Source organism: Panulirus ornatus, chromosome 47 (genome assembly GCF_036320965.1).
Source record: "Panulirus ornatus isolate Po-2019 chromosome 47, ASM3632096v1, whole genome shotgun sequence".
Taxonomy (NCBI): Eukaryota; Metazoa; Arthropoda; class Malacostraca; order Decapoda; family Palinuridae; genus Panulirus; species Panulirus ornatus.
This window is the reverse complement of record NC_092270.1, coordinates 2141114-2156684: the sequence shown is the minus strand read 5'-3', so window position 1 is coordinate 2156684 and position 15571 is coordinate 2141114. Positions and strand designations below refer to the sequence as shown.

At 43.7% G+C, this 15571-nt stretch overlaps 1 long non-coding RNA gene across 1 annotated transcript in view; it reads left to right on the top strand.

Annotated features, from left to right (window-relative positions):
• The window catches only part of LOC139763706 (uncharacterized), a 34091-nt gene extending 19532 nt beyond the window's left edge, over positions 1–14559 (top strand). The window contains exon 4 of the long non-coding RNA XR_011716218.1: positions 14147–14559. This is a non-coding gene — a long non-coding RNA (uncharacterized lncRNA). The remainder of the gene's footprint in view (positions 1–14146) is intronic.
• The last annotated feature ends 1012 nt before the right edge of the window (positions 14560–15571 follow it).

Below are 15571 nucleotides of genomic sequence, written 5' to 3'. Positions count from 1 at the left end.
CTGTTTGTCTTATGTAGATGACTGTATGGTTCTGATTCGGGATTGATTCCTCTGAGTTTGTGAAAGAAACTCGAATAAAGATTTCATCATTATAATTTTCCTATCATCTAGTGTACATTTCTGTTATGGATAGCCACATAGTGATAAATGTTTTGCTTATATCATCATTCTAGAAGTAATTGTAATCTATATCAGGGTAGAATAGGTTTTATCTTAGTAGCTAATCCAGACATTTGATTGTAATCATCAACCAACTCTTTTGGGGTGGGTGAGCAACTGGGTTGACTGTAGGCCAACTGCTGCACCCAGGATTCGAACCTGTTGACTCGACTAAAGGCAGCACGTAAGTACCTCACGGTCAGCAACCTTAACAGCTTCCTTTAAGCGTCTGTGTACCATCATTACTTTCTCATTCCTTCCCTTTCCAAAGACACGCGTCCTGCTGTCATCAGCGGTCACTCTCGGTTGTTTTCATCTACATGCATCGCCAACCCGGCCAACTGTTCATCCAGCTTTTGCTCGAATCGAGCCAGCAACACAGCATCATCCCCACAACTGCAGCAATTTCATTTCTACTTATCGATGGTTAAACGTCACGCCAGAGTCACCCCCACCTCGCTCTTAAGTCAAGCAGTTCCCCATCTATTAAAACAGAGCAGTAACCACGGTGATGTTATACAGCCTTGACTGATTCCTGCACTTATTTCGGACCAGTTACGTTCACGCATGCGCCACCTGTGTGATATGAACTCTTACCAACACTGGAAAATTTCATGTGTGCCATATAAGGTAAACTCTTCCCGAAGTGCTTTTGTATTCGCTTTATCATGTTCTATTTTCAAGGCCATATGAATGTTACCAACACCTTTTTCATCTCTCCAACTTTCTCTGTTTCATGGCTCAGTGCAGAAACCTGATCCGAATACCTTCCTCCCTATCTAACCTTACCTTGTTCCTGAGCAACAAGAGGTTCAGTGACCCTGTCAACACGATCAGCCGCTACCCTACCATACACCTTGCCATCTGAGAGACTTGTTCCTTTATGATTCTTGCATTCCTTTTAACTCCCCCTCCCCCCAGCCCTGTACAGTGGAACAGTTATTGCCTTCTAGTCATCAGGCACCTGACCAGTTTTCCACACTTCCATACATACTTTCCTAATCTGCATGACAGAAGTTTTCACCACTTTTTCACCATCTCTATTCCCAGCTTGTGCATTCTTCAAAAAAAATTTGTTTCCATGATCGCCTTTTACCTGAAGTTTGCTGGTACTCTTCCACTCCAACTCTCATTTGCCCTCCTTTTCAGCCCCTGCTCCTTCCACTTGACCTCTTCCCACTTGCTTTTGCTCATCTCCCCAATCACTTGCATGCTGCCTTCCCTGCAGGTAACGGCCGCTACACCTTTCCTTTCTTTTTCAGTAACAACTTAACTTTCACATCCCACGCACGCCTCCTCCCATTGTCTGCATGCCACACACTTCTCTCGCACATGTAAAGGCATCTTCCTTTAATACCTCCTATTTCTCGCCCTTGCCCCGAATTTTGTTTTATTCAACCTTTGTCATTTTTCACCCGATCCTTTCCAAACTCTTTCATTTTCACCACCCTCTTCTCACCCTTATCATTTCCCTTATGCTTTAACTTCTGAACTCTCACTGTCGCTTCCGCCAAGAAGTGATCAGACAACCCAATAGCTGTGCTCCCAGCATGTTTACATCCAAAACTCTCTTTATCACGCATATGAAATCCGACATTACTCTTTTATGATGATATTACTGGTAGTAATGATAACGACATATACCAAAGACGAACCGAATGGAATACAGGGGAAAAACTGAACAGCTAAGTAGTGCGTGTGAGGCGTGCAAAGGATAGAGCGAACTGGGACCATGTGGTTTACAGGGGACGACGTGCTGTCAATGGGCTGAACCAGGGCATATGAAGCTGTTAGGGTAAACCTCGGAGAGGTCTGTGGGGTCTGTTTGTGGATAAGGGTCTCTGGTGTTGATGCATTGCACATGATAACTGGAAAGTGAATGTGAACTAATAAGACCATTCCTTCGTGCTCCCAGGACCACCAAAACTTATACGTGTCCAACATAAAAAGATAAGACATTGTTCTCTGTTTTGTCGGGTGAATTATATATATATATATATATATATATATATATATATATATATATATATATATATATATATATATATATATATATGTATATATATAAAACCGTCAGAACTAGACGAAAAGCTACGAAGGGTTCCAGGGGAGCCCAAAATTGACAACTATGCAGTGCGCATGGCAGCAGTGATGAACAGCATTTTCAAACAAGTGGCACATGCGTTGAACACGAGTCGATAGCTTACCTCGTAAGAATGTCTCTTCTTTTGGTTCTGCTAGACAGATTTGTTACCCTATGTCTGCTTAATGTTTTCATTTTGCACCAGTGATTGTTGACTGCGCTGTACCGTATTCTCGATAATTCTTACAACAGCCATCCTATGCTAATGGTCATGTTTCAGTAATTTTTGATTTGTCTTAAAGATAGACACGTTTGTCACAAAGTTCCTACCCGAATTCCTTGATACATTTCCTGAGATTTTTTCCGTTCATGACTCAGAACACGTGCAAGGTCTGTATCCTAGTATGAACATGTAGTACAAGGTCTGTATCCTAGTGGAAGTCTGTACCCTAGTATGAACAGTAGTGCAAGGTCTGTATCCTAGTATGAACATGTAGTACGTAGTACAGGGTCTGTATCCTAGTGGAAGTCTGTACCCTAGTATGAACAGTAGTGCAAGGTCTGTATCCTAGTCTGAACATGTAGTATAAGGTCTGTATCCAAGTCTGAACACGTAGAGCATGGTCTGTATCCTAGACTGAACATGTAGTGTAAGGTCTGTGTTAGGACCTAGTGCAAGGTCTGCATCCTAGTGCAAGGTCTGTATCCTAGTAACTGGCTGTGGCAGGTGGACTACGTAGGCTGGTGGTTATGGGAATCTGGCTTACCCTGTAAGCTTCCAAGGTTCGTTGGCCCTTTGAAGAATTCATGAGCATTATATTTCCTTCCCTGTTCGTTCAGTGTTATTATTTTCTTGTGTGTCTCTCTCAGTGGATTCAAGTCTCCAGTGGCCCAGAGTATGTAATTATGATTTCTTGCGAGTCGTTTGTTGGCGTCTCACTTTGCCGGTTAGGAGTTGCATGATAAGGAAAAAAAAAAGAAGAGACGAATAGTTTGGTGTCGGTGTTGGCGTGCAGGTGCTTCGACTCGGACACGTAAACACCGATAAATGAACATTGCCATTTTTTTTTTTTTTTTCGTAACTTGGCCGCTTCGCGTAGTGGCAGTTCCATTATCAGTCACCGGAGATGAGATCGATTAGCAGTGTTTATCGCAGTAGCTGGCGCAGTCCGGAGGAGGCGTTTAAGGGGAAGATCGGAGTGGTGGTGATGATGATGTGTGTGTGTAGGTTTCGTTGCAGGGTAAGTGCGATCCCACTGCGCATGTGTCTGAGCGATGTGTGGCATACACATCTCACGTCTAATGAATTATATCCTGGTTTGCCATGATTTGGAGCAGAACTATAAAATCCAGTTAGGGTAGGAGGTATGCATGCCCAGGGGCCAAGCCGGTCGGTATCAGGTTAATGTACCATGTGCAGCATCGCTTCCTCACTGGCCCCATACCAACGATTGGAGTAATCTGGAGTGGATCTACGGTAATTTACCCCAAGTCACTCACAAGTAGCAGTGAATTGTCGATGAAGTAAGTCGTTGAGGGGGGGGGGGAGGTGGGGTGAGGAGGGGGGATATGAGGCGGGTGGCGGAGGGAGAGAGAGAGAGAGAGAGAGAGAGAGAGAGAGAGAGAGAGAGAGAGAGAGAGAGAGAGAGAGAGAGAGAGAGAGTTCAGAAATTTTTGTTGGCAAATATCGGGGAATGACGAACGTTGCTGAGTATCTCTACCTCACCAAACTCATTATTACCGTAGCTTACCCCTGGCGGGTCAAGACGGCGGCTCGTCTAGTCTTCATCCCATCTCTCGCGTGTCTGGCTCGCCACACCTTGCCTCAATTTATGGTATGCCGTGTTGTGGTATGTGAATATGTGTGTAACAGTGTGTGTGTGTGTGTGTGTGTGTGTGTGTATGTGTGTGTGTGTCTGTATCTGTGTGTGTGTGTGTGTGTGTGTGAGTGAGTGAGAGAGATTATTCGATATGTATATAAGTGCGTTGATACTCAAAGGGTCCCATCTCTTAAACTTTTCTGTCACACGTAATCTTAAATTAAACTCCTACTGGTCGTTGCTTTCACTTCTCCATTTAGCCTATATCTTCCATTCAGCCACTGTATCATCGACCATTATATTATTACAGCGGAAGTGTCTTTCTCCATCTTTTAATGACATTTTCTTCGTGTTTAATTGCTTGCTTTGTTCTCTAGTTATTCGCTTCATCCATGTTTTTTAAATAAATGTATCATCAGATCCACTGAGGAGTCCCAAAGCTGTAACAATGTCCCTGTTATCCTCCACTCCAGCGTTACTCTATGGCTGCAATCCTTTTTCCTGTAACTTAACTTCCTTACTGGAGGTCCAGTTTTTGTTCCCTGCCGTTGGATTCTCTCTAGCACCCCTGTATGCCTCCTTAAATGAGGTGACCAGACTGTTGAAGCATCCTTTTAATCTGAGTCTTATTGTATCTTGTAGATATTTTATCGGCACGTCATCCTGTCCTCGTATTCTATGGCGGGTTCGACATTTCGACCAGTGTGCCGGTAATCACATCTACAGCCCTCAAGATTTGGTTTTCTGGTGACAAACTGGACACTGTTGCTACCTCTAAGTCCCTCTCAGACGTAGATTCCTGTAATTTGCTCCCTGCCAGATGATAGTCATAGCCTGGTCTTATTTCACTGCGCCCCATCGTCATCACTGTGCATTTGGCGGGGTTGAATTTCATTAACCATGTATCTGGAGCATGACTAGGTCTCTCTCCAGTTGTTGTAGTGTCGAAAACTCATTCTTCTTAATAAGTTTTTGGGAGAATCTTCGAGCGAACATTCAGGTTTCGAGACCTGGCAAATCTTGTAGAGAGTAAAGGAATAACGGCGGCCTTAAGACTTCCAGGCTTTCGCGTTAAACCGTGGGAGGGAGTTCTCCTCTCGCCTTCACCAAGGAACTGGCCGTCTTGAAACGGTGTAAGACTTGGGTGGGTGTCGTGTCGGGGAGGCACAACACCCGCCCCAAGTTTAAGACTCCGGCCGTGCCTCCTCTTCCCCACCTTACGACATCGCTTGTTGCTTTTACCCTTATCTTTAGTTCCATTACACTTAGAGAAAATCTTAATCTGCCGTGGACTTGTGGGCGATGGTGTTAAATGCCTTCTTGCCAATTTTTTTTCTTTACTTTTCTAGTGCAGTGCTTGCGTTTTATGCATCATATATTTCTATGACGTGAAGTTATCTTTCTAAAGATAAGTGAATAAAAAGATGGTTATGGTGGTACGGCGAAGAAGGTACACGAATGAATTATGGTAGTATGGCTATTATCATGGTTGCATAGATGAAAGCCTGTTATGATGGTGTTGCTGTTAAGGAAGCTATGGCAGATGAGAAGTCGGTGAATATTTTCTTTTATAGTATTGGTGAAGGTAAGAGTAGAAAACGATTGCGAAAGAAATAAAGTGTATATAAAGTAATTCAACTGGAAGAGGCTAGAAGTACTGATGCAGTCGAGTACTCAAGACGATGGATGACTCTAGGGAAGGATTGTTTGTGTAAAGGTGTTAGTTCTGTTGAAGGTTGGAAGTATGACGAGAGAGACAAGTTTGATCCGACGTGTCAGCACAGTGCGCAAATTGAGCAATCAAGAAGCGATATAGTTGGGATTTTTGTTCCCTTCAGTTACAACCCTCATGAGTTGTGGGCGTGTGCTCAGGAGCACTTAATATCTGGCCTGCCTATGCAGAAATTGTATGAAGATCTTTCTCGATTGAAGGACCTTTCATTGTAAAAACTATTTTGACGTATTCATCGGTATGTTTAGAGCCGATGTTGTCACTTGACACTGAAGCGTTTATTTACGTGCAGTTTGTCCTTCTGATGCAACAAAATCACCGGTAAAGTCACTCAATTTATGGTACTTAAGTGGTCGAGTGTTCAAGAAAAAAAAGCAAATCGAGCAATAGATCAGACCAATACAAACATTAAGTTGCAAGATTGTGTTGGAAGATCCTGAGGCCGTTGGTGTTAGTCATATCTCACCATTACCTCATGCAACCACGGCTGGGATACGAAGTGATGGACGATACACAAAGTAGTCAAGGGTTTAAATTATCAGGGGATCAAGGCGTTCGATGTACATTTATCCCTATATTTTCCCCTTGTAAAAGTGTTTTATGGAGCGGCCGTTCTCAGTAGTTTAGAGTTGGTAATTGGCAACAAATTGTTTGAATACTGGCCGACCAGATGTTGTTCAGTGATTTTAGTGATTCTCTAACTGCATTTATATCATATTAATGAAGATGTTTGTTAAGCTGACAGTGTAGTAAGTTATGCTGATTAGTATACATATATAGACTGGTCCTGAAACTCTCCAGCTCAACACCCTGGACGGACGTCCAAGGAATTGATGAAATCCACGAAGGCGGGAGATCTAGTAATACAGTACCTTATTGAGGCCACGATTTATTATTCTAAGATGGATCAAGTACGTTGGAGTATTAGAAAAACCTTTATACACATCATAGTCTGCAAGGCAGGATCTCCTGAAAACCTTCGAATTCGTGGTTCTTGTCTTTTCTCACATCTTTGATTCCAGGTTCCACCCTGTTGTTGTCAGTTTGGTCCAGCACGTCAATTTGTTCCAGCCTCATATCAGTTTGTTCCATCCCATTGTCGGTTTGTTCTAGCCTGTTGTTTGTTTGTTCCACTTCGTTGTCTGATGCAACATTTCCATTTTCTAAGGCGATATCCAGTGTGACCATTTCGTAAGAGTTTCTTCGATTTAGAGCCATGAATATTTCCACTGGCATTACATTATTGGAATGATCATATCCAAAAAAGAAAAAAATTCATTTAGTTTCGCTAGTATATCGGTCTCTTTGTAAACGCTTTTGTCTTTTGTGCTTTTGTATTAAAATGAAGAAAAAGATAAGAAAAAATTGTTGCGATGAGATATTGCCACCTCAAGCTGTTTGATTAAATAGATATACAACGGCTTATAGAATTTAAGCAGCCGTACGGCTGAAAGTACACTGTTGCGGTGTTACGAATATTACAGAACTGGGAAGTCATGACAGTGACTGGATAACTGATCATAAATGAGCTTAAGATCAAGATGTGCTGGGTGTTTATGAGGGTTTACAAGTTCCTTAGTCACTAAAGATATAGTGATTCATTAACTCATATGATATAAACAGTAGTGTTTGCTGTAATAGGTATGACTACACTAATGATAATCATAATAATGATAATAAAATGATGATGGTACTTCTACTACTGCTTCTTACTGATAATGATGATGCTAATAATGATACAAATGACAAGAAACTTTCTGATATTTTCTTTTTTCATTTCTTCCTACACTATTGTGTTTAAAGTTTTATTAATACTACCCTGAATATTCGGTTGTAATACTTGCTCTCTGGGGCGAACAGTTAATAGCCGCACTGAATATTTATCTCACGTTTGTGGAATTTCACCCATCGCTTAAGGTATGAGTTAACCCTTCACTGATGCATTCTAACTACATTTTCCCGGTCATCAGCTTATATATATATATATATATATTTTTTTTTTTTTTTTTTTTCATACTATTCGCTATTTCCCGCAATAGCGAGGTAGCGTTAAGAACAGAGGACTGGGCCTTTGAGGGAATATCCTCACCTGTTGCTTTAGTCGCTCCAAATAAAATCATGAAGAATTGGTACATGTCGGTCCAAGATTGGGTCTCGGGTGTGACCACGTATTGGGGTTTACGAGGAGGTATTAGTGTTCCCCTCATGGGGCCCCATCTCGTAACCTCTCTCTTCTGTCTTACAATTCCTGCCGTTTAACGCCCACTGTATTTACTGTTCCTTCACTGAGCGTGTTCTAGTCGTTCACTACTTTATGACGTCTTAAGTATGTCCATCTTTCCCAGTTTCTGTGAAGTTTCGTGTTCTGTGAAGTTTCGTGTTGCGACTCTTAGTTCCTCAGTTCAAAATTATCTCTAAGAACTGAGTGTGTCCGACCTCGTGTGTGTGTGTATATATATATATGTATGTGTGTTTTTCAGACTCTGCGTGCATGTGTGTGTGTGTGTGTTTGTGTGTGTGTGTGTTGTGTTGTGTTCCCAGACGTGTGTGGTTGTGTATGCGTCTATTTGTTTTGCATAATATATGCTTGTCGTCGTGATGGCTAAACTGGAACAAATAACGCCAGGTCAGTCGGTTGGGTTGAGGCCGCCAACACCTCAGCACTGTTGCCGGCTTGCCCTTAATTCCCGGCACAAGAAACCAACAATAAGTCAGATAAGCCAACACCATCCTAGCCGGAAGGCAGAGAAGTACAGTATACAGAAGGAGATGCCACCGAACGCTGGGGGAACAGCGATGGCCGATCATTGCCTGCAAGCGAAGTTTGAGAAACAAACAAAAAAATGTGTGTGTGCGTGTTACTGCTGAGGGCGGTGGGGCGCACAACCACCCTGTCTTACAAGGCTGTAGAAACACCAGCTAAAAATAGACCAGTTAGGAGCGACGGACCGGACACTCCTGTAGTTGTACCATTAAACACTTTCTCCCGTCTGCGTCGAAAGTATATTACGTGGTTACATAATTGTTCGGTCAGTTGATCGTCAGAGGCTCTGTGATACTCAGGACGGAATGGATAGTGAAGAAACACTGCCTCTAGGAGAGAAAGATGCCATACATATACAAAGCAGTGGTTCCTCGCGACCGCTGGAGCTGTGACGAAGTTGTTACCGCTCTCGTTGTCTCCTGCCCGCTTGCCCTCCCGCTCGTCGCTCGACTACCCATGTGTCACGATGGGGCTTCGTATTGAATCGGACTCCAATACCAATCCTTACTTCACACAGGAGACCTGACACAGACACCACGCCCAACTTACGACTTAGTAGCTCAGCTTTAAACAGTAGCAAGTTCTGCAATAGATAATGTGCTGAGACTGGCATGGATCGTGGGTCATGTATTAGACAGAGTTACAAGCACTAATTGATGTAAAGGTAAGGAAGACAGAAATTCAGATATTCATTTACACATGATGGAAAATAAAGAAGGTTTTTCCCTAATGATTATACACTTCTTAGCGAAAATCATATGAGTTACTTTAAGGCTATCATGTCAGTTAGCTCACCGTCTGTGCCGGGCGATTCTTACCTCCAAGTTTCAATAACGTTACATAGATCACATTTTTGGGGGGGATAGGGGTGGAGCAACAGATAATCTAGTGTTATCTCATGGGAATTATATACAGCAATATGTGGCAGGTCACTTACCCATGCTTCACTGTCCATTGTAAGTAGATCGCCTCTGTGCTTCACTGTAATTTTATTTTTTATTAACGTGTTTATTGTAAGTTCTGTTTCAATTATCAGACGAGTCGAGAGCCATAAAATCAAGGGACATCCATACATCATGTCATGAAAGTAGACTTCTCGGTGGTGTTCATATTTTATGTTTACACTGATTCTTATTGACTAGTTCTCTTGTGATCAGTGTCCTCAAAAGTTGTGTGATCGTCTCATGATCATTTGTATCCGGTGTTATAATAAACGTGTCTCAAAGCTGATTCGTGTGTTGTGTGTGTGTGTGTGTGCGTGGTAACAGAGATAACACGAGGATAAAACCAGAGCGGACAGACGTTCATAGAATTTTTAATGTTTACACATCGATGAGACGACTGGCGATCGCACCCTTGCCACATCCGGCAGGGAGCAGCATACAATTGCGACATCTGTATGGGAATAGCAGTCCTGTGACTATAGCGAGTCACAACTATGCATTACCAGCTAATGCCTCCCCATCTGGGTTAATTCATCATAGTGTTGGGGGGGATAAGAGAGTGGACCGACTCAGCCTTACACAATCCTTGTAACCGCAGCCAGAGTCCTGAGGCCAAAGGGTGAACGTAATCAGCCTCGCTCACACCCAGCCTATATTTAGGCAGAAGAAATCTGTGTAACTGAAACCAAACAAAGAAACATACACACACAGTCAATCAACATAGTTTCTCTCTTTTCCGTACCTGTTTATACGTAAATGTGAACACAGACATGTTGCACGTGTGTGTATGTATATATATCTTTCTTAAACGTTGTAGACTCGTAGCTTCATTCAAGTTGAGCTGTCGAAACGTAACACATCCTTCCTGTGAGTCATAGATGCCACAAGAGGAGTTAGGAGCTCTACGTGTTCGCAACATGGGAACCTCCATGAAATATAGATCTCTTACATAACAGGCTCATCTGCCCTGGAACTCACTGGCAGAGCCGGCATAAAACCAGTCTGCCTTCAGATGTGCTTGCAAGAAATGGCCCTCGTCATGTACGTCACCTTTAAGTATGTACTCTCGTATGAATCGCCGTGTTTATTGTTTTCTTTTCATGTATTTACATCCTACTTTTTTACGGTCATTTTCCCTCATGTGAACTGCGTTTTATTAACATTGCTTAACTTTTTTCTCACCACATGAATCTGGTTAGGTAATTAGAATCATAGAGAATATTGAGTTTTAGATTAAGATGACCCATTTTATTAACGAACTAATACGTAATTTAGTAAGCATGACTTATAAATGCACTTTCAAATTCCCTGGGACATTAGGAGCTTAATTCTTCTGAAAACCTGGCCCAGTTGAAGCCTCATACCACTGAAAACCTGGCTAGTTGAAGCCTCATACCACTAAGAACCTGTCCCAATAGGAGGCTCACGCCACTGAAAACTAACTCCTGATTTTTGTTCCGGTCTAATTCATCTATTCTTCTCGTTTAGAGAAAATGACATCAGTGATATAAGTAGAAATTATTCTAATAATGACAGTGATATTTGTTAAAATGACTTTTTTTTTTTGCCTACAAGTTTGACCACAAATTAAGGGCTGTACGATCAAAGGGCTCACTTCAAAACAATTGCTCTGCCATCAGAACCCTAATTCGAGAACAAGGGATCTACCTTCAGATCACTCACATAAGAACGAGGTGTCTGACACCAGAAAGGCACACCCTTCCATACTAGAGTTTCCCTTGATATCAAGTTCTCACGATTTACAAGAGCTCTGCCACGCAGCTCTGTACCATAGCTCCACGTACGTATGCAAAGCTGTTACCTTCCACCCCAGAATCTTGCTGTCGCCACCGGTGCTTTACCGTCGACACTGCAGCATTATCGTCTCCACCGTAGACCTACCGTCCACACATCAAAAATTTCATCCACGTCAAAGTTTTTGACATTGTGCGTTCATTATGTACGCCGTATCCCCTCACCAGAGAGCCCCGCTGTCACAACAGCGCTTTAACCCTCTGCAGAGTTAAGACATTTTCAGCAGAGTTATATCCTAGTACAGTTCCACAATATAATCCTGCGACAACAGTAGTTCTAGCATCCTCGCCACTGCTCGTTAATCTACAGGAAAGGTGTAACATCCACCGCCAAGGTTCAACATCCACAGCAAAAGTTCCACTATCCACAGCAAGGCTCCAACATCCACAGCAAGGCCCCAGCACCCACTTTAAGTAATGAACGAACTCACCGGACAGCCATCATCTACAGCAGAGCTCTCTGCTATGGACAACACAGCTCCAAGTTCCATACCAGAGGTCCACCATGCCCCACAAACTGGCAGCACCTCTGCCAGAGGGTGATACATACCTGTGTTCATCCCTACAACGTGAACCCCCGAGCTCCTGCCGAAGACCCTGCCACCACAGGCTCCACTTCCTACTTTTTTACAGTTTAGTAAAGTGAGTGTGTGACATGGAATGTGCCGTTTATCACCGGGATAGGTTTATATTATGCTGATCCAGTCATCACAAGTTACATACACAAGGTGCTTCAACTCCTGGCATACCTTTGAGGGTTAGCGAGTTCTTATATCTAGAGTAGTAATTTATTCAGGTGTCCGAGACTACGAAGACCTTTTATGATTGTTAATGACTAGGCTGTACTAGCGCGAAGAGAGATGGTAGTGAGTTAAAGGGTTTGGCAGCCTCTTGTGTGGCTCGGTGGTGGTGGCGTCAATTGTAGGGGTCAGAAGGAACCAGTTCTGCACTACACGGTAGCGCCGTCTCTCACGGCCTGGGGCGATCCTCACCTTTTTACTTCCCTCGGGCCAACCTCTTGTCTCCCACCTCTTCCTCACTGACGAAAATTTCACTGTAGGATGAATGCCAAAAGGGGTCCAGTGTCACTGGTAATACTGACGAGGGATAGAAAGTTCATCATGTTACTCATTCTTTCCGTATGTCCAAACCATTATCAACACCTCTTCAGCTGTCTCAGCCACACTCTTGATATTATTACCACACAGCTCTCTTGCCCTTTCACCCGTGGTTTAACCTGCAAGCAGGCGAAGTCTGTTAACACAGATCTGGAATAGTTATCTGTGCAGATGTTCGAGGTGCCGGCTCAATGGATAAGGAAGAATCACTATAACCTTAAGACGTTCCCCAAGCTTTATGGTAGCATATCAGACACCGGTTCCCTGCAAGCTGTGGTGGATGCCAAAAAAAGAAGAAGAAAAAAAAAGAGAGACTGGTCTGGCGATCTGGGAAGCTGTGTGGATCTCAGTCACCCCTGCCTTTAGGGAGCCAGGAGAAGCACTGGTGTTTCCTACTTGCGTGAGGAAGCAACGGTGTTTCCTGTTAGCCTGAAGAAAGACGTGTTTCCCAGTTGCCTGAAGAAGCAGTGGTGTTTCCTACCAGCCTGAAGAAGCAGCGGTGTTTCTTACCAGCCAGAAGAAGCAGCGGGGTTTCTTACCAGCCTGAAGAAGCAGTGGTGTTTCTACCAGCCTGAAGAAGCAGTGGTGTTTCCTACCAGCATGAGGAGGCTCTGGTGTTTCCCACTTGCCTGAAGAAGCACTAATGTTTCTTGCTAGCCCGTGGAAGCACTGGTGTCTCCTGGTTTATCGGTACTGTGGACAGCGGGCTGCAGTAGGGGGCCAAATGCGAGTACCTCGATTGCCATCACAGCATTTTCCTCCTAAGAATCCTGGTTGTGTCCGGTGTTAGCCAAACTCATCTCCTCATTCATTATGGATAACCATAAGTGTTACTTAATATCCAGCAGTTTCGTTCATCCCCTCCACTCGCTGCTGTTTGATATCCCGCAGCACCGTCAACCCCCTCCGCTTACTGTAACTTAATATTCAGCATCTCTCTGCTCTCCTGCACTTCCTGTTACTTAATATGCATCAACATCCTTTCACCCGGACTTTTTCTCCACTAGCACCACTTATGTCTGCACTTATTGCTGCTTAGATATACACCGGTGTTACTTATCCCAGCACTGACTCGTACTTAAGAGATATCTACCACTGCGACTTAATCCCGGCACGTACTCTTTCTTAAATATCCACCAATGCTCCTCATCCTTGCGCTTACTCCTACTTAGAAATCCACCAATGGTACTTATCCCTGCGCTTACTCCTCCCAGTATATCCACCAGTGCTGCTTATCCCTACAATTACTCCTACTTAGAAATCCACCAGTGCTGCTTATCCCTACGCTTAATCCTACTTAGATATCCTCCAGTGCTACTTAACCCTGCACTTACTCTTATCTAATATGCACCAGCTCTCTGGACAGAACAAAAGAAGCAGGAGCAGCCTCCTTCTGTACCATGGGCAAGGCAATTGGTAATATGTGTAAATATTGGCCCGGATACCTCCAGCATTTGGCCGAGATTTAGAAGATACAATAACAGGTCGTACTTGTAAGGAATGAGTGGGAGGTGTGCTGGGCATGAGGAATCACCTTCCTTAACAAGATTGGCTTCAGACGATGTGACAGGCCACTTTGCTGGGGCCTGCACTGTGGTGGTTGGCCAGATAGGAATATGGCAGTGGGAGGGTTTACCAGGGTAGTGGAAGAGGAGGAGGAGGAGGAGGGGAAATTCCTTCGGGAGAATTTATCCTTTCCCTTTCCTTTCCAGGGAAGACTAGGGCTCGTGGATGTATCGATAACCCTGCCACTGTCTCCTATACCTGACGGTGCTGGCGGTAAAAAACATGATGGTTACCCTCGGACGGCAAGCATTTTCACGCACTATTTTCAAGAAATCATATGGCAACCGATGTCCACGAGTTCCACATGTTAATGCAATCACTGTTATTGTATAAAAGATTGGCTGTGGTCTGCAAGATGGCTGCTCTGTCCAGTTGAGTAGATCTGTTTCCCTCCCTCCCTCCGTCTCTCTCTCTCTCTCTCTCTCTCTCTCTCTCTCTCTCTCTCTCTCTCTCTCTCTCTCTCTCTCTCTCTCTCTCTCTCTCTCTCTCAGTAGTCCATCGGCGAGATCCAGTTTTAACTCTGCCTTTGAATCGCGCACGCTAATAAATAATACTTTGCATATTGATAAGGTCAATGATGCGTTCTAATCCCTATCCTTCAATAAGGCCACGGATGCCAGCAACGTGCTTGTCTGGCTACTTAAGGCGGGAGTAATGTCAAATACTTTACCGGTGATAGTTCTACATCACTACCTACCCAGCGACTTTATGTGTTTGTCAATCATACCACTACTTCAAAGCCCAAACTGAAAGACCCCCTTCGCAGATTCAGATAATTGCCGTCTGATAGCCATCACCTCCGGTATTCTACAGAGTTATGGCTCTCCTGTGACTTTTAGTGTCTGTGCCAGAAATTCTCGTTTTGCCCATCGCAGGCCGATGCCCCAGTCTGCCGCAGTCACTGCAGTGAAATGAGCATCGGACGACTTTATCGACGGGGGACAAGCGAGGTACTTTACGGCGAGTACTGCAGGAGGTACTCGTCCAGTGGATTTAATACGGCTCTGGCAGTTACTTGTTCTGGGTTTATAGTAGTAGTGATATTCATACATCACTTATGTTCCCCCCCCCCTTTTTTTTCTGTTTATCAGCAGGAGAAACGAAGATGCTCAGTCGCCACAAGAGGGCTAACTAGGAAGAGTGTTGATGGGTGATCTAATTTCAATTTTTCTGAGGACACTATCCTCTCTCTCTCTCTCACCAGCTGTGTGTCAACGGTAAAAAGATGAGTGACGCCGTTATCTGTGATGAGACCGTATCTTAGCGAGACGAATTAATGATCTATGAATGTAACAGCTTATGAATTATTTCAGAGTACAACACACACACACACACACACACACACACACGCGTAAGTATACTGTGTTGATATTTCTTTTTTGTAGTACAGCTGCATTGATTACTTCTTAAGGGCACGTATGCTCAGGAAAAAGAATGAATTGCAGTCAGGTTTAGGGACTTCCTTTTAGGAATTATTTTATCAAGGGAGATACCATGTAGTCGAGAAAATGATAGATAAATATGGGTTCCGATATGGGTTCGAAACTTCAGTTTTGTTAAGCTTTGTCTAG